Source organism: Pteropus medius, unplaced genomic scaffold (assembly GCF_902729225.1).
Source record: "Pteropus medius unplaced genomic scaffold, Ma_sr-lr_union100, whole genome shotgun sequence".
Classification (NCBI taxonomy): domain Eukaryota; kingdom Metazoa; phylum Chordata; class Mammalia; order Chiroptera; family Pteropodidae; genus Pteropus; species Pteropus medius.
Genome location: NW_024344240.1, coordinates 13091152 through 13110564, shown reverse-complemented (window position 1 = coordinate 13110564; position 19413 = coordinate 13091152). Strand labels below are relative to the sequence as shown.

General features: G+C 32.1%; 1 protein-coding gene and 1 pseudogene across 1 annotated transcript in view; both read right to left on the bottom strand.

Moving 5' to 3' along the window:
- LRRIQ1 (leucine rich repeats and IQ motif containing 1) overlaps positions 1-19413 on the bottom strand; it is a 175742-nt gene that overhangs the window by 31328 nt on the left and 125001 nt on the right. The window lies entirely within an intron of this gene.
- Positions 837-955, bottom strand: LOC120607518 (uncharacterized; annotated as a pseudogene).

Here is a 19413-nt window from a genome sequence, read left to right as displayed (position 1 = left end):
AAATATGGAAATTTTTATCTAAAAATTATTCCTTATTTTCCAAAAGTTTTTCACAAGAGAAAAAGAAATTCCGTGTTATTAATTATAGCTGGTATATTAAGAACATTTTAAATGTCATTCATTTCCATATTCAGAAATATGACATTAAGGAAAATTTTGTGGGAAAATATTGCTTCCTGACAAAGTGGGCTTTGGAAACAGCCAGATGAGGGTTCAAATCCATACTTCTTTTATATTAGTTCAAAACCTTAGCTGCATTCTTCAAAAATATGGGTATAATTATATTTTTCTTACAAGGATGTTGTAAAGATGAAATGAAATATATAAAGTCACTAGAGAGTACTCTGGTTGCTCAACAAATAGTATTCTATCATCTTTTCTTCTGAGGCAGTTACCTCAAAATATTAACATTAGACATCAACTTTTCAATATACTAGCGCTCCTTATCATATGTTTAATTACTAGCCTAAGGTTAGGGAATTTGTCTTTATGTATTTACTATAGCTACCCTCATAGGTAAATTTACAAATGAAAATATATTTATTTCATTAAAAATAATACACACAATTAACTTTTTCTTCAAATGAAAAAACTGAGATTCAGAAAAGTTAAAGATTTACCCAGGGTGCAGCAACTAGCAAATGACAAATTAGAAGCCTTCTAAGTCTTATATTTGTACTCTTTACTTTATTGCTAATACTGAGGCTATCAGTGAGTTTAGAGTTGTGTGAGACCACAGATGAGTGCTTTCCATGTTCACAGGAGTCAAGTATGCCTGCTAATATATTCTTTTGAGTTATATAACCAGAGTACAGAAATATATATATATTTTTTTACACTTACAGCACCTTGTTTTCCTAGGTTGTCTCCCATCCAAATACTAACCAGGCCCGACCCTGCTTAGCTTCTGAGATCAGATGGGATCAGGCTTGTTCAGGATGGCATGGCTGTAGACCAGAAATAATTTTTTAAGTCTCTACAGAAAAATGCTAGTACTTTAGGTCATATGAGTCCTGAGTAAATCTTAGCTTTACAATATTAGGTAACTAAAATAGAATGTGCCATCTTTGAAATTTAATAGCTAATTATACAGATAATGCATACTAACAGTAGACCAGGTTCACTAATTTTTCCTTCAATTAATCTATTTTTATGTTTAATCCATCTATTGAGTTTGTAATATTAATTACAGTTCATTTTTATGATTATTAATCATATTTCATTTCTAGAATTGCTATCCAATTTTTTCAAAGCTTCCTAATTTCACTAACTTCTTATTGCTTCATTATGTTTTCAAATACAGATTTATGTATATAAATACATAATGTATTATGTTTTTCATTAAACTAAAGATGTTTATATTTTATTCTATAGCTGATAAGTCAACTACCTTCATGATTCAATGGCTTGATTTTACAGTTTTTTTTTTGTTGTTGTTGATTCTCACTTCAGTGGCTTTTTGCCCAAGGTAATCTTATTATTGTTTTAGTTAATGTTCTTCAGATTTATATTAACGGGAATTTTTAGATGTGTAAATTTAAACTATCTAACTCAGAAAGATTTCTGACTGCTTCTGCTAGGTGCTTGGAGAGTACATTCCCACTTACCCTGGAGAGAGAACTCCTAAGCAATCACTTGCTACACCTATATATTTGTGTTTTCTTTCTTCTTATAATTTTTATAGGTTTATTTTTCTTTTATTTTTAATAAAAATATATTTAAGGTATACAACCTGATGATTTGATATACACATACACAGTGAAATGATTACTACAGACAAGTGAATTAACATACCATTTTCTCACACACTTTTGTGTGTATGATGAGAACACATGGAATTTACTCTCTCAGCAAATTTTCAGTATGCAATACAGTGTTACTAATTATAGTCATCATGTTGTACATTAGACCTCTAGACTTGCTCGTCCTTAAATGTGTGTTTTATTGACATTTCTGACTTCTGGGGCATTCTCTACCTTTGTTGCTAGGGCAGGATGAAGAGGCAGAGTATAGAAAATTTTTAGAACAGTGAAACCATTCTGTATGATACTATAATGTCATCATACACTTTTTTTCAAACCCATGAGAATAAGTAGTTATCAACAGTATACCCTAATGTCAACTATGGGCTTTGAGTGATGACATGTTAATGTAGGTCATGGATTGTAACACACCATTATAGTAAAGAATGTTTATAGCAAGTGAGACTGTGCATGTATGACATAGATAGGGACTCTGTATTTTCTGCTCAATTTTGCTATGAACCTAATCTATTTAAAAAAATAAAGTCTATTTCAAATATATATTTTTTTAACTTCAGTACTTTAGGTGCTCTCTGCATGAATATTTAATTCACCACATTGCCGGAAATAGAAATCTCTTTAACAATTACTGTGGAAGCTCAACATTCCAAAGCCAACAGGTGATAAATTTTAGTGAGAGCATATGTCTGATATGACTGGTGGGATATTTAGAGGTAGAGATTCTAGCAGGAGTAACAGCTGCAGTTTTCTTCTGAAGACATATATGCTCAGCAGTGGTCCACACACTTCTGTACATTATCTCACAAGGACTCTGAGAGGTGCATGATAATATTGCCATTTTAAAGATAATAATGCTTCAGCCCTGAGAGATTACATATAATATCGCATAGTAAGTGGTAGGGCTCAGAATTTAAAATTAGTCTGAAACTCCTACCAGAATATTTCTTAACTATATTATTATAATTTTTATCTTCCTACCAGAAAAAGAAAGTCCAGGTTCCAATTTATCTACCTTCACATGTAGAATTTGAGAGCTAAGAATTACTTTTAGATTTTTCTAGCAAAAATTAATTTTTGAAATAGTCACTATATATATATTTTTCTACTGTTCATGGTATCTTTCTGAGGCTGGATAGTATTAGGAGAACATACTTTTATGATTCTTAATAACTGATATCATATAATTTTGTTCTTTAGCTTTTCAAGATTTCTCTTAATTCTTTGAACACTCTGTACTGTATCTTTACTCATCTTTTATTTTTCTTGACTTTACTTATATTGTCTCTTTTTCTCTTCTATATTTTCCTCAGTACTCACATTATGGCAAGAATACAGACATCTCTGACAACAGTGAAAGAAGTTTAGGTACAATTTATAAAAAAGTATTCTTGGAGGGGTGATTTCATTCACAGAGTAATGTCAGGGCTGTCAGGAGAGTGCTGATATTCAGTGTGTCCCCTCACTATTGAATCTAGCTATTTGCTTTTTCTTAGCTTCATTGTAAACCCCAAGCTAGCCTTCTTGGACATACGCTACATCACTTTCAGGAAGCATGTTCTGGCCGAGGGAATTCTTTTGAATTAATTGTCTATTTTTTACTGGGATTTTGCTTATTTAATTTTTATTTTTTTTTAAATTTAAATATAGTTGGTATATAATCTTATATTGATTATATTAGTTTCAGGTGTACAATATAGTGATTTAACATTTTTATGCCTTGCTATGTGATCTGTTACCATGCATATTGATCACAATATGGATTATATTCCCCTTCCCCTTTTCACACATCCCCAACTCCCACCCTTCTTGTAACAATGCCTTTGGTTTCTGTTCGTATGAATCTGTTTTGTTTAGTTTTTAGATTCTCCATATACATGAAACAACATGATATTTGTCTTTCTCTACCTGACTTATTTCACTTAACATAATAACTCTCTAGATCTGTCCATGTTATCAAAAATGGCAAGAATTCATTCTTTTTTATTGCTATATAATATTTCATTGGAGATCTCTCTCTCTCTCTCTCTCTCTCTCTCATCAATCTATTATCTATCATCTATCTATTGCTTCTTCTTTATCCATTCATATAGTGATGAACACCTAGATTGCTTCCATATCTTTGCTATTGTAAATAATGCTTCAGTGAACATAGGGGTGCATATATCTCTTCTAATTGGTGTTTTCGTAATTTGATCTTTCAGTCTCACAAATTTTGTGCCTGTTCTTGCTCAGACTAGAAATTCTCTGCCTTGTTCTGTCTCTAATAAGGCATCAGTTCAGAATAAGGTTTGCAAAACTGAAGAGGTGAACTTGATGGGTCTTACTTTTTCATCTATAAAATTTGGGGATCACAACAATTCTTTTGCCTTACTCTCAGAGTTGAATTATATTAAAAAACTGATGTGTTGACCACTCAAAGTTAAATTTCCTCCTGTCACCAAATATTTGACCCTCTTTACCTCTATCTACCTTTGGGTGGTAAACACACAATGAGATATACATAGGATGTATTATTGGATCATACACTTGAAATCTATTTGATTTTATTTACCAATGTTACCCCAATAATTTTTATTTAAAAAGATTGGTGTGAAATAGAAGTGTTAAAGCTTTAGGACATGGTACTGACGAATCAGAAAGGACATTGGCTTTAAACTAGTGCAGAGTTCTGGAGGGCCCCTATGGCATAGGACATTAATCTTTTAGTTTCCGAGTATCATAGACTTGGGAGGGGATTTCTACAGGAAATAGCTGATAAGAACTGATTCTAGCTATACTTAAATATGCCAGTCCTATATCAGTTCTATTTAAATGCTCTCCAAATTTTAGATCACTATATTATTTTATAGTATCTATGATGATTGATCTTGATCTTGCTGGAAAATGACAGTTGAAGGTTTTCATATAATGTGTCAACTATCACCTGGTTGACAGCAACTTCTAAGATTCCATCAATTATAAGATACATTCTGAGATCAGAGAAGTTAAAATGAATATCTTGAAATCAATGAAATGCTAAATAAGTTATCAATATTTTTATTAGCACATTGTATTCTATAATATGAAATATAATATTCCATTAACAGTCAATCTTAGATCATTAAATTAGCCTACCCCAAACATGATTTATTTAGTATGATTTTAGATTGTTACTCTAATATAATTTTGATACATTTTATATGAATTGCTTACATTTTTATTGAGCGACTACTATTGTCAAAAATTATTCTAAGAGCTGAGGATATCTAGCAGTGAACCAACAGAGTCCTGAACTTCAGCAGCATACAAAATAAAGACATTTCAGCAATAGCTACTAAACATATACTTCTGCACGTGATAAGCACCAAGGAAAAGTAAGTAGAAAGTCCTAGGTTCAATGGGAGTATGTAAAAATGAAATTATTCTTTTGCAAAGTCTAATCAGGTATATAGTTTTTATAATGAGCTTTGTGAAGCCCTATAAAGCCTTGCAAATGCATCTCAATAGCTCAAATGGGAAGTAGCCAGCAGATTAGACCGACTTCCTAAACCAGAGCAGATGTACTCTTAGCTGTTTTACATACTATATTAAATTTTGGGTAATATTTCATTTAAAGAAAGAGGTTTTATGTTAAAATATAAAATTTGAAAATCATTCATCTGATGGACAAAGCATAATCTCAGCATGAAAATGTTTAAATTAAACTTCCAACTCTACCACCCATTTATAATTTGACTTCAAACAACCAAACCATGTCTAAATATATGACTGACAAACAAATAATTCCAAGTGATTCTAATCCTAGCTTTCAGTTAAACTGTGAAGAAAGCTATGCAAGTTATTCTATGTGGGCTGCTGTGCATGGAACAGCTTTCATCCAATATTACAATTATAAGAATTGTGGAACTATCCTGTATCCATTATGTGTAGGGATATTCATGTTTTTCCCATCTTTGGGAGGTATATACGAAATGATATCATCATCATAATGATTGCAATATGTGCTGGGAGTTGTGACATGTCTTTCACATTACATTAATTTTCATTAAATTCTTAAATGGGATACTCTCATTTTTAAGGTGAGAAAATGGACGTTCAAAGAATTAAGAAGTTTGCCCTAGTGGCAACGGTGAAGCTATGATTAAAAGCCAGTAGTTTGCCTTCTCTAAGCCTTATCTTCATTACACTATGTCATGCTACCTCTCTACATCAACTTTCAATATCCTAGACAGGGTTAGATTGGGGAGAGGGGTAGGGTGGAAATAATGTGTTCTTTAAAGTAGGTAAAAGTATACAGGTAAAAAATTATTACATATGTAAACTTTAAAAATGTACTTAACCTGCTTAAAAATAAATGAGCCTTTGTTATAAAAGTAATAAATCGAACTAATAAAACTTATAAGATTTCTCCTTATTTGAAAAAAGAAGTTTCTGTGTATTTCATCAGTTGTGAAATGCTACTATTAATCAGACAGATGTATATACACACAATAACATAGTTTTCCACCGTGGCAGGGAAGACAGCATGTGTAACTCAGACTAAGGGAGCTGAGAAATCTATGCAGGCAGACCAACCTTCCTGGCTAAGAACCAGGAGTTACGCTTGTTACACAGAACTCTCAAGGGTACCATGCAATCAGAGGTCACAATCGAGGCAACAGAAGCAATGTCACCATATCAGAGAATGGGCCAATTCAGATCTGGTCTCTGACAGTCACTGAGGTCAAGGCTTGCGGCAAATAATTGTATTAAACAGGAATATTCCCTGCACACTTTTAGAATTGTCATCTGAACAAACAGGTCCAGGTCATCTGTAGGTTAAATCTGAGTTCTTTTTTTCTGGTACTTAGAGCTTACTTTCTAGTCTTAATCCCTCAGATATTTTAACTTACAACTGCAATTTTCTTTTGATCAGGTAAATGTTCAATATTTTTTTTTATTTTCTGACCTTAACAACAAACTTTCATTTAAATGCATGTATTTGTCATTTAAATCCATTTTATTATTTGTTCTCAAGTGTAATTTTAAAATTACAATTTAATACAATTTAAAAATTTTATCTTTAATGTATAAAGTGCATTGTATTTAAAATAACAATAATCTTGAATTCAAATTAAATAATCAGAAATTTTATCAATTAATTACCATTTATGTATCATTGCATGTACCTTATATAAAAGCAATTAAATTCAGAATAGTAATTGTGGGTACAAGATATAAAATTAAAATAAGTAATTAATATGAACAAAAGGTATATCTATAAATAAGTAGCTGAAACATGCATTTAAACCAAATATTCATAAAATATATATGAAATAGAGTTATATTCAAGTTTATATGAGATACATAAGGTACAATATTCACATTTTTCTCAAGGCAATTTGGAATTTATGAATTATTATCACTACTTTTTAAGAAAACTCAGATCACATTTGGAAATCTATTTTTAATTTTAGTCCATGTTTTTCATTTAATGGTAAATGTTTAAAACATCTTTAGTTATGCTACTATTTTAGTGTTTGCTTAATTTAAATAAAATTCATCGAGATTATTTTTACTATAAATTGTATTTCTTTACATATTTTCCACAAATCATGCTTGAGAAATTATAGGGCTCTTTTCTGTTCACATAAATTTGTCCATCATGAAGATAATCAAGTTTAATGCTTGGTTTTATTTTATATTAATTTATATTTTACTCTTAAAAGTTATTATATTTAGTATTAAAGTATACACATACACAATTTCATAACAGTTCTAAATGAAGCACACAATAAACCAAATGATAAAACTGTAAGACTGAAACTGGCAATAGTTCAACATTCAACCGAATAAGAGTGAAACTTTTTCTGTGGCTGTTTAATTAATACATTACCAATAGAAAAGTGTGCTTCTTATGAGTGATATGACACACACATTCTAAATGGGATCTAAGATAATACTTTTTTCCTGCTTAATAAACTCTAAAGCTTTTGGTTGCTTATTTTATAATGATTCTTTATAATGTGTGAGATCAAAACTGAGAATTTATATTGTTTGATAAATTATATGATCCCTGTGAGAAGTGTAAATCTCAGCTTAGTTTAAACAGCTCAGATTAAGTGTCAATTTTAGAGACTTTTCTCAATATTTACTTTTTTAAAATTATATTTTTAAGTGTAGTGCTAATATATTTTTAATTCATAAGTTTATTAATTGTACAAGGAGAAAAAGTATCAAACGTATGTTAAACATTAAAACTGTTATTTTAAGGAAACACTTCTTGACCTCATTAAAATAATTAACGTTTCATGACATTATATTTCACATCCAAATTATGGAAAAGTCAAAAAAATTATCAAAATAAACTACAGTCAATTACATTTTTAGATCAGCAAAATGCACTTGTAAGAGTCTTCCTTCCCTTAATCCAATTGCCAAAGGCATTTTAGCAGCTCAGATAGGTGGTTAGAAACATTCCTGTCATACTTTCTGAAATGTATAGGTGGTTTTTTAATTGTTACTGTTATTCTTTCATGATTTTAGTCTTTCTGTAGCTATAAATACTAATAAAGACAAATTAAACTCACACTCACATATTCACATATATACGTAAACAAGTAATTGGAGTTAATTTTTAAAATCATTATTCTCAAACTATTCTGGTGAGTTATTGAAATAGTATTATTTGTGATTTATTTACTTAGTTATTTATTTTATGATCTGAATTACCTTAGAGGAATAGAAATGAGGAATTTATTGCAAGTTAATCTTTTAGAGACACTTGGTGATTATCCATCCTAATGGGCAATAAAAATCAATGATTTTGGTAGTTTTAAACATGATGGACAAATAAAAGGTAATACATTTTATTTTCATTTTTTTAATATTTAAGATACATGATTCTACTTTAAAAGGAAGAATTTTAGTCAAACTGTCACCCACTTCTTTACTTCTATGGCATTTGACTTGTTTCTAAAATTATCTGAGTTTCACACTCTAAGACCTGGGTCACAACCTTATTTAGGGACAGGAAATAGTTATCAGGTCACTGAGTGGTCAAATGAAAAAGGATTTGAAATGCTTCAGCACTTAGGACTCTATTCATTGAAATGATTGACTCCTATGTTGTTGAAAGGTTGAACTTTCTTTACTGGAATAAGTCAGCTTATGCCTGTACAATTATAGCCATTTAAAAAAATCTACAGAGTATAAACAGATTATGAGTATAAGTGAACAGCCTTATACATCTACAAAAAAAAAGTGGTCTTCAGGATATACACAGATATTTTAATTAACAACTTATCTAGTCCAAGGCCAATATAACTTCCTTGGCAGTTGGGTACAATAAAACAGGTAAAAGCAAAGGGGATTTAAACATTATTTCTGTATCTTATTTTTCTTTTTTAGTAGACTCAAACTTGTCATGCTAATTTAGCAATACATTTTGCTATCATATGGATAATAGCATATGATAATTCCTATATATCAATGATTAACCCAAGCCCATTATAGATTTTTTTCCTGTTTTTATATCCACCTGATATTATTTCAAGTGAATACAGTCTATCTTTGATGATGAAAATAAATGAAATAAGGGGAAGTTGGGGCAAAATGAGTAAATACTTTATTTGAGTCATTTAGCACTAGATCGGTTTCCCTAGAGTCCACGATCATTACTAAAAATCAAAATGATCACTTTGTACAGTCTCCAAGGCATGTAAGTGTCAAGGATTTTATGCAAAGAGAAATGTATGGTTGGAAACAAATATTTAAAAAATGTATGAAAAGTGATAGAAGAGAATTAAACCAAAGTATTGTTTGAACAACTCACTTTCCAATGTTTGCAAGCCTAAGAATAGGATGTTATGAGAACTGCACCGAATAAAGGTATGCCATATTTACATAACTTTTCTATATGATCATTAAAACTGAAGAAATAGATGTTTTATTTCACAAATGTTAAAGGAAGCAATCTTACTGATGGACAGAAAGCTGGAAAATTAGGCACAGATTTTATTTTTAAATTTTATTTTATAATAAGAAACTAGGCCATTAAAACTATGTAACCAAAGCTGGAGTGCGTGCACTGCAAGGCCCCTGCAGTCTTTTACAACTTTTCAGAGGCCTCGGTTGTGAACTGGGTTTGCACTCTGCCAGCAGAGCCGCTCTGACCCATGGAGAGCACTCCTTCAGATCAACACTGCCTCGGGCCTTTCTGCTTTCTCCAAGAAGTCTTACATTTCAGGCATCAAGTTGAATTTCTTCTGGAGATGATTAACCCAAACCCATGACAGATTTTTTCCAAGATATCCAACTCCTTATGTTTATTTTATCCTGGCTCTTTTTTGGATATACTGGACACAAGTAACTTACTCATTTTACATGTTAAAGGGTTGGTGAAGAGCCATTAATTCCCTTAAAAAATGAAAAAAATATTTCAATGTGCCGGGCTCTATTGTGTGAGTTAATATTAACTATATATCTTAAAATTTTAAGAAAGATGTTTCTCCTCTACTGTAGAATTTTTTAAAGCATTTCATCACATTTCAAGATAAGGATCTTATCCTTTTTGGGAAATGCATTCTCGTGGTGTATTAAAAATCACAATGTTAGAAGGATCAGTTACTGTTTCCATAAGCCCAGTTTGTAGGGGGTTTCAACTAACCTAAATCTTGGCACACACAATTTTAGTTAATAGTCAAATAAAAATACATAAAAGAGTCTATTGTCCTTATATACCAATTCTTGTCATCGTTTTTATTTCTACAGAATTTTCTTCTTATCATAGGCAAGACAAGTTGTAGAAAAATTATTCAGGTGTTGCTACGTCCTTCTCAAAATAAAATATTTTAAGCTTGGGGTGACTGGATGACTTTTTTGGAGATGACTTAGTATTTTTTGAACATGAATACTTTTTTCTTCTTTGAAGGAACAGTGCAAAAGGGTAAGATTTTTATAGGTTTATTTGGAGAATTTATTCAATTCTCTTAGGTCCCAAAGTTTCAAATGCAATAGGATTTTTATTATAAACATTTGAGTTATTTTTCAAAATATTTTAAATGTTAAAATACTCAAATATATAAATTACTAACACATACCAATAGAAAGCTTATTCATAATAGATTTGAACGTTTATTCTTCTAAAATTAGTAGAAATACATCAAAGGAAAAAGATTAAATTTAAGGCACATTTTAATTGTAAAGTCTGGTTTTCAATGCAGTATTTGCTAAGACATTAAAGAAAAATGTATGAATTTTGATTTAACACTGTATGCCAAGAATAAACACTCATTTTATCAAATGGAAGTATGCACATATGTATATGTGCAGATACATAAGAATGGATACGAGCACAACATGAGATTGGAAAGCAACTTCGAGGTATATGCCACCACAAAGGAAATTCCATTTGAACATAAGTATGTCATTTATCAGTGACAATTCTGAGAAACCTGCAACTTTGGGTCTGATGTAAACTTTGAGTTTAGCATTTAGGTGATGATAAATGTTGACTATGGTAAATGGTTTAATTTCTTAAAATTAAGTCTAAATATTACTTATAATAGTAATTCATTTAGCTAACTTGCAAATAGCATTTGAAATAATCTTTTTGATTTAAATATGAAGCTTTTTTGCTTCATACACACTTGAAGGTCATTGGTACAAAGAATCATATATTTTAGAAAAATGTCAAGGGATAATTTTATTTCTATATAATATTGATAAACACTGCAAAATTGTTAAAAATTATGAATTCTAGAATCACAAGAATTATAGAAAGTCAATTCACTGCTCTAGCTCATACTAATTCTGGAAGTATTAATATTTTTTCTATTCTTAAATAAAATTCAAAAATTAATGTTATCTTATAAAACATATCAATATCTAAATCAAAATATTTTATCTCTAAGTGGGGGATAAAAACTAAGTTAATTTTTATAATTAGATTTATTACTGGAATGTTTAAAGATATCAGTTTCTTCTTTAATTCATGCTTCAATGGGCTACCTAGGTTCAAGACCTTATACACAGTGAAGAAAAGAAATGACAGGGGATAGCATATACACTGGGGGTTGTAGGTTAATGCCAGAAGTGTGACTGATTGATTGATTGACATCACTTTTAGAAATCTGGATTAAAGCTGCCCATCAAATTTGTTCAGCTAAAATTTAGAGTAGAATGGATCATTGACCAGAATCTGTATCTTGTCAAGTTATTCAGGTATATGCATTAATCTTCATCTGGAAAAACCCCTTTGAATAAAAAAATGACCGGCAGAGAATAATAATAATTTTCCCAACACACATACACCATATTTTAAAATATATTTCAAAAAGTATCCAGTTACTATAATCAAATCCTAACTTGTACAAATTTCATTGTAAATGGCTACTGTTCCTGATAATGACAACAGCCAAAATGTATTGAGCTTACTGTGCATTAGGTACTATTCCCAGCATTTTACATGTACTGATTCATTTACTCATCTGTGCAACCTATACATTATTTTAATGTAACCTATACATTATTAATCTATACATTATTTTATCCCATTATACCAATTTTATAAATGCAAGAACAGATGCAAAAAGGCTAAGTGTATAATTTAAGTCATAGCTCTAGTAAAGGCAGAGTTGGGATTTAAACCTAGGTAGTCTGACTCTATAGCTCACTCTCTTAACCGTTAGGTTGAGAATCTTTTTTTTTTTTTAATTTAAAATAATGATCTTGAAAAGTCTTGCAGAAGGTAGTGAAATTTAGGAAAATACATGGGATCTCACAGTTCTATTAAACTACTATAAAATCTCAGCGGGAAATAGAAATAATTTAACTTTCTGAGAAACATAAAAACATATATTAACTTTAATATATTACTCATCTCTACCAAAAAACGTTTTAAAAACTATGAACCTTAAAATGAAGGTACGTTGTTTATAATGATGAAGTTTTTCAAGATCCAAAACCTCGCAGCTGGTTGAGCTTAAGTAGGAAATGATTAAATGAATTCCCAAGTTTGCTAAATAGATCTAAAGGGTAGTTGAGACAGTGGGACCTAAAGCTCGAATGTGAACATTGAATGAGTTGTAAGTTTAAGTTGGGAATAGGCCAATTTCTGACTTTGAGTAATAGCAATTGGCAGAAGGAGTGTTCTGAGAATCCAAAGATATATATATATTTTTTAAAAAAGGTCAGAACTGTTTATTAATTCAACAAATACTTATTGAGTGCCTAGTATGGATGAATCTAATACTGTTGGTAGGTTCTGGGGATGGGAGGAAACAGAAATATAACTAAGATTTGATCCCTGACCTTGGAAAGATTTATAGCCAGGGGAAGACAAAAACATTCAGTCATAGGACAGTATTAAAGAGACATGGACAAAGGCCAGTGGGAGGCTTGGTAGTATTAGGAATGACTTACAGATGAAATCACATTTATCTGCGTCATAAAGGATAAGTAGAAGTTGAAATTGAAAAGGTGAAGAAAAGCACTAGAGATAAAGGAAATAGCATAAAAGTATAAAGGGAAGGACATTTGCAGGGAAAGAACAAGCAGGCCATTATAGCTGGAATATATTGAAGTAGTTCAATATGGTTAGGGAATACTTTGGGGGTGGGGAGAAATGGTACAAGGTGGTGCTAGAAAATGTAGGTTGGGAACAGTGAGTAAAGGGCATTGTAAGTCTTTGTTATTTGTACTCGAGGAAACAGAAAGACATTGCAAAATTTTAAACAGGGGTGTTCTGTATGCTAAATTACAGTATAGAAAGACATTGCAGTACAGGTATAGATGATAGATAGCATTTACAAGATTAGAGGTGTGTGGGTATTAGAAAAGAGGCTATTGAAATATTTCATGGTAAGTTATATTGCAGGCAGTGTCTCATGTGGGAATAGTGCTTATATTTAGCAAATGAGAAAAGAGAATTAAGAATGATTCTGATTTTTCTAGGTTAAGTGAGTGAATGGCTAATAATACTATTAACAGAAACAGAAAATCAAAGATCTGGGCAGAGTAGAATAATGTAAGGCACTTCATATTAGACATGTGGAGTTTGAAGTGCCTAGAAAAAAATCTAAGGGAGAAGGATGGAGATAGAGATGGAGTTGTCATTGCTTGTAAACATAAGTTATATGAGAGAATTAGGTGTTATGTCTTGATCTTTTTATCATGCCATGGGAATAGGTCCGTTTTGGACTTGTTTTCTTTTACGTTGTCTCCTCAACTGGACTCAAGGATAGTTTCTTAAAGACAGAGACTATGTCTTATTCATCTTTGTATCTGTAGATATAGTATAAGGTATGACAAAGTAAACATGTACTGTATGAGTAAATAAATATGTGGACTGAATACAGAATTAGGTCAGAGATAAAATTCTACAGAATACTGATATTTAAGTAACAGGAATAGGAAGAGAAGACAACCAAAAAGGAAGAGCCAGATAAACAGGAGAATCAGAAGACAGTAAGAATAAATATGTAAAAGGAGAAGATAAATTCTAGGGAGAGAAATTTCTGAAGAAAAGGCAAGTAGAAGGAGGGCAGAAAAGAGATTCTTTAGCAATCGAGAGGTTAACACTGTAACGAATGTAATTTTAGTATAATGATGGGATGTGACCAGTGTATACTGTATACCTTTACAGAAGAATTGTACATGAGATTATAAATTTCAGTTTATTAGTTTGTCTCTCATTAGGCTGAAGGTCTGAAGTAGGAACTGTTTTCTTAGTTGTGCCTCTAGTCTCAAATACAATGAAGGAAAATAGAAGCTCAAAAATGCTTTTTGAAGGAATTAAAAATGTATAAGGAACAGAAGGTATGGAATAGAGACATTGATTAGACCGCCTAAGGAGTTGATAAAGAAAAAAAGAGAGAGAGATGGGGCAGTAGCTTGAAAAGGAGATAGAATCACAATTTCAATGGCAGAGATGCAGCTTAGCCAAATGTTGATTTTAAGAAGTTAGTGGATTATAGCAGAGACACATTTAAGAAACAAAAGACAGGGGATAACTAAACATGCAAAATATCACAGGACCAAGCAGAATAATATCCAAAGCAAAGATAAAATTTTTAACTTTGGAAAAGAGGTGGGACACCATTTACTAAGAGTGAAAGCTATAGTGAATTTGGAATGTTAATAGAAACAAAAATAATGATTGCTGCCATATAACGAGCACTATACTAAGCAACAATTTCACTCCTCACAACTACTCTATGGAATAGGCATTATTCTTCTCATATAATAGATGAGAAGTAAGTTAAACATTCCCAATTTATATTCTTAAAGATAACCACATTCAGCCTTATTAGTCGTTTTTAGTCATTTCTTCTACTATTGGCATATATCTTGATGTCTTTATTTTTGGAATTTTTAAATATTATCTTTTGATGTCACAATATGAAAGATAAAGATTTGGCCCTTTTTATTTTTTTAAATTAAAAAAATTATTAAGTTTATTGGAGTAAAATTGGTTAATATGATTATATAATTCTCAGGTGTACATTATAATTTGACATCTATATATTCTATTGTGTGTTTACCACCCAGAGTCCAGTTTCCTTCCAGTTATCATATATTTGATCACCTTTACCCACTTCACCCTCCCCCTATCTCCCTATATTTGACTCCCTTTACTCCGTCTACCTCCCCGCTCCTCCACCACCCCACTAGTAACCACTAGTCTATAGTCCTCTGGTAACCACTAGTCTATAGTCCATGTCCATGAGTCTCTGTTTGTTTGACCTGCTCGTTTGTTACTTTTAGGTTTATATCCTACATATAAGTGATAAGATTTGGCCCTTTTATAATACCTCTACCATACATGCATATGCCTCTTACCATTTCCTAAACAATTCATAATTTTTGGTTAGATCATGAATCAATGTTTACCTACTTATGACTATGAAAGTATCACTTACAATTGAGCCCCGTAGGGTACTGGAAGGGAAGGGTTAATAACTTTTTCTATGGTTTTCCTCTGGCTGCGGTAGGTATGAAGATTTGATCCTCAGGTTAAGAAATTGTTAGAATTTAACCTATCCTGAATCCAAGATGAATGAGAATGCAGCTGTACCAGACTAAGCACTTTTACCTAATTGTTGAGATTGTTTATGGAGCAATAAGTAACCAAAATTAATGAAATGCAACTGAACAAGAGAATAGGAGCTAGTTATATACTTCTAAGTGGACTGGGTTACTAGCTGGTCATGTACCTGAGGAGACTATATGACTAAGTGATTACAAAAGCTGCTGGGATATCCAGAGATAGCTTCTTTGAACTGAGATTGTCCCCACATTCACATCCTCATCTCTCATGCCTATGCATTTCCTAAATACAGAATGACTAGAATACCAGATGCTGTGTCCAGGAACACACAGCTGCTAACAGAAAAAAGTGCCACAGAAGTTACCGATTACATTTCCTTTTTTGATAACTTGTTTTCTCACATTTTGTTATCTCACTTTTTACATTTAATTAGTTTTCTATGTACTATCATTAGTCTCCAAATTCTCTGTTAGCAGGGCACATCTACATTCATATGCATTAGTATTCTATACACATATCTATAGTTCACTCCAAAACTCTCTTCCTAGAGTATAACTCCTATCAGTTATGTTCCAGCACATCAGACAATCAGAAAATTTTTTTTCTCAGAAAGATTGTTTATGATGTTTTCTGTCATCATGGAGTGTCAATTCTCTAAGCCCGTGTGAACTGTCATCCTGGGATGCCCCCTTCACCATCATTGTAAAGATTCCTTTGTCTCTTTTCCTTGCTAGATCTCATGTATTCCTTTTGCACAGCTGACTTTTTCACTTTTGTAGAGTGGTTCCTCCATTAGCTTCCTGAGTAAGGTTGTAATAGAGATAAATTAAGATGGTATATTTTCATGTTTTTAAATTTTATTAATAGTTTGCCTATTTATAAAATTGTGGGTTGAAATAACTTTTCTTAAAAATGTTGAGTATACTGTTCTATTATCTTCTAGGTTCTAAGATTAATGTTGGAAAATTCACTGTCTTTTAGATAACTGATTCGTTGCAAGTGATCCGTTTTTCTTTTTGGAGCACTTTCAGGCTTTTTCTATTGTCCCCGGTTTTGACATTTTTCTAAGATGTGCCTGCCACAAAGATGGGTAAATTTTTACTAATTTTCCTAACATTTAAAAGGCTCTCTTGATCTGGAAACTGGTATTCCTTAACTTGGGGGAATTTTTTGGAATGTTTCTCTGATAATTTCCTTCAATCTGTTTGTTGTTGTGTTCTCTCTTTCTAGATCTTTAATTATTTATCAAGGGTTAAACCTCCTGCTCTAAGTCTCTCCTCTTGGTTTTCTTTCATGTTTTCCATGGCTCTGTATTTTTTCTCTAGTTTCTGGGAAATTTCTTTACTATTATTTCTAACTTTGTCTTCTGCCAAGTTCTCATTTCTGTTATCATGTTTATATTTTCAAAGAGATATTTTTCGGATCTCTGAACTTTCTCTTATTTCATAGATGTGATCTTTACATATGTCTTTGAGAATGTTCATGGTATTTTCAAAGTTTTTTTTTTTTACCTGATATGGTCTGTTTCTTTTAAGTTGATTCTTATTTTGTTACTTTTCCCCCTTATTTTTCACATTATAGATTTCCTTTAGGTATTTAAGAATCCGCATTTGTGTGCTTACATTTTAGAGTTGTGGTCTATAAAGTTGATAGGAAACTACACAAGTGGGTGAGGCCTATTATCTTTGAGCCTCACCTTAAAGTGACCTACTCGAGTCTTATATTGAAAATACCTAATGAAAATACCTGATGTCTTAAACTGATAAGAATCTCCAGAAAGACTTTTCCAATCTCTTTCTTGGTGTTTAAAGACATGGTGCTATGGACTGAATATCTGTGTCTCTCTAAAATTCCTAAATTGAAACTCTAACTCCCAATGTGATGATATTTGAAGATGGGCTTTTTGGGAGGTAATTATCGTTAGATTAGGTCATTAGGTTGGGGTCCTCATGATGAGAGTAGAGGCCCTATAGGCAGAGAAAGGTAGATATCTCTTTCCCCGTGAATACACCTAGAGAAGGCCATGTGTGTACACAGCAAGAAGGCAGCCATCTTTAAGCCGCCTTCTTGCTGTGTACACACATGGCCTTCTCTAGGTGTATTCACGGGGAAAGAGATATCTACAAAGAGAGCTGTCACCAGAAACTTAATCAGCTGGCAAATTGATCATGGACTCCCCAGCCTCCAGAAGTGTGAAAAATAAAGTTATATTTTTTTAAGCCATCCAGCCTATGGCATTTTGTTATGGCCACTCAGGTTGACTAAATAAACGTGATTATCAGCATTCAGAGAGCCAAGCAGGAGAAGAGCTTGGGACTTTAAGATTTATTGTGTGTATCTATACTTACTCTTAGTTTTAGCAAGGTGCCAAGATTTTCAAATAAGTCTGGTGGTTTTTGAGTTCAGAGACTCTGTTTTAGTCTATCTAAAGAATTAAATTCAAGAATCTTTTTCTTTCTTTCTTCTTTCTTCTTTCTTCTTTCTTTCTTTCTTTCTTTCTCTCTTTCTTTTTCTCTTTCTTTCTCTCTTTCTCTCTCTCTCTCTCTTTAGCTCTCTCTCTCTCTCTTTTCTTTTCCTTCTTCCTTCCTTCCTTCCTTCCTTCCTTCCTTCCTTCCTTCTTCCTTCTTCCTTCCTTCCTTCCTTCCTTCCTTCCTTCCTTCCTTCCCTTCTACTTATTTTTATTATGGTGACATTGGTTAATGAAATCCAGTAAGTTTCAGATGTACAATTCAACAGTAAGGAAAAAATTTTCAAAGGTAGCCCAGACTTACTTATTTTGATATCCAATTCACTATCAATTCCTGAAACTTTGAGTTTGAGATAGTTCTCATATTTCACTGCTGGTTTAAGCTTTTGCTTCATCATTACTACTCATATTTTAATTTTCTAGACTAAAAAAATTCTATTGTAGCTGTCCCTTTCTGATCTTCCCATTTGTTAGAATGTGTCAACAATATCTCCACTGAAGTTTTGGTGAGAGTTTTCATATCGATCATCTTTATTTGGAAGCCCTTAGGTTATCATTTTGTTTTCAAGATATAAGATCGGTGTTCCCAATTATAACTGAGAAAACCAAGACACGGATCATACAGTGAGTGCCTGTACAAGATTCAAACCTAAAGTCTTCTCAGTCCAAATCTATTGTTACTTCTTTATATCATTTGGCCTTCTTTAGATAGAAGACTGGATAGATAGTTCGTGATGATGACCTTCATATAAAGTTTCGTAATAATTCTCTGACACCTTGATAGGATTATTGTGTGTCCCAGAAGTATAGAAAGTGTCCCTGGTATCCAGTATGCAGGACTCTAATATACGTGGGTAGAGAGGTTTCTGTCAGGGGCAAGGACAACATAGATAAAGAAAGGGTGCTATGGATTTCTCCTGGAACCATTAATCTTCCCCAGTTTCTCTGTGTCCTCCCCATTTTCTTTGTGGCTGTACAGAGAAGCAGCAGGTAGGGAGCTAGGTGGCAGGAGTGCCTTGTTTTCGTTTTTGAAAGAGAAAGTTTTCCTGGACCCTTTCATGGAGGAACTTATTTTCTCTTAGCACTTTGAATGTTCTCATAGTTCAAAGGCTGGGAGTCTGAGATCAAGGTGCTTGTTAACAAGTTTAGTCTCTTCTGAGGCCTTTCTCCTTGGT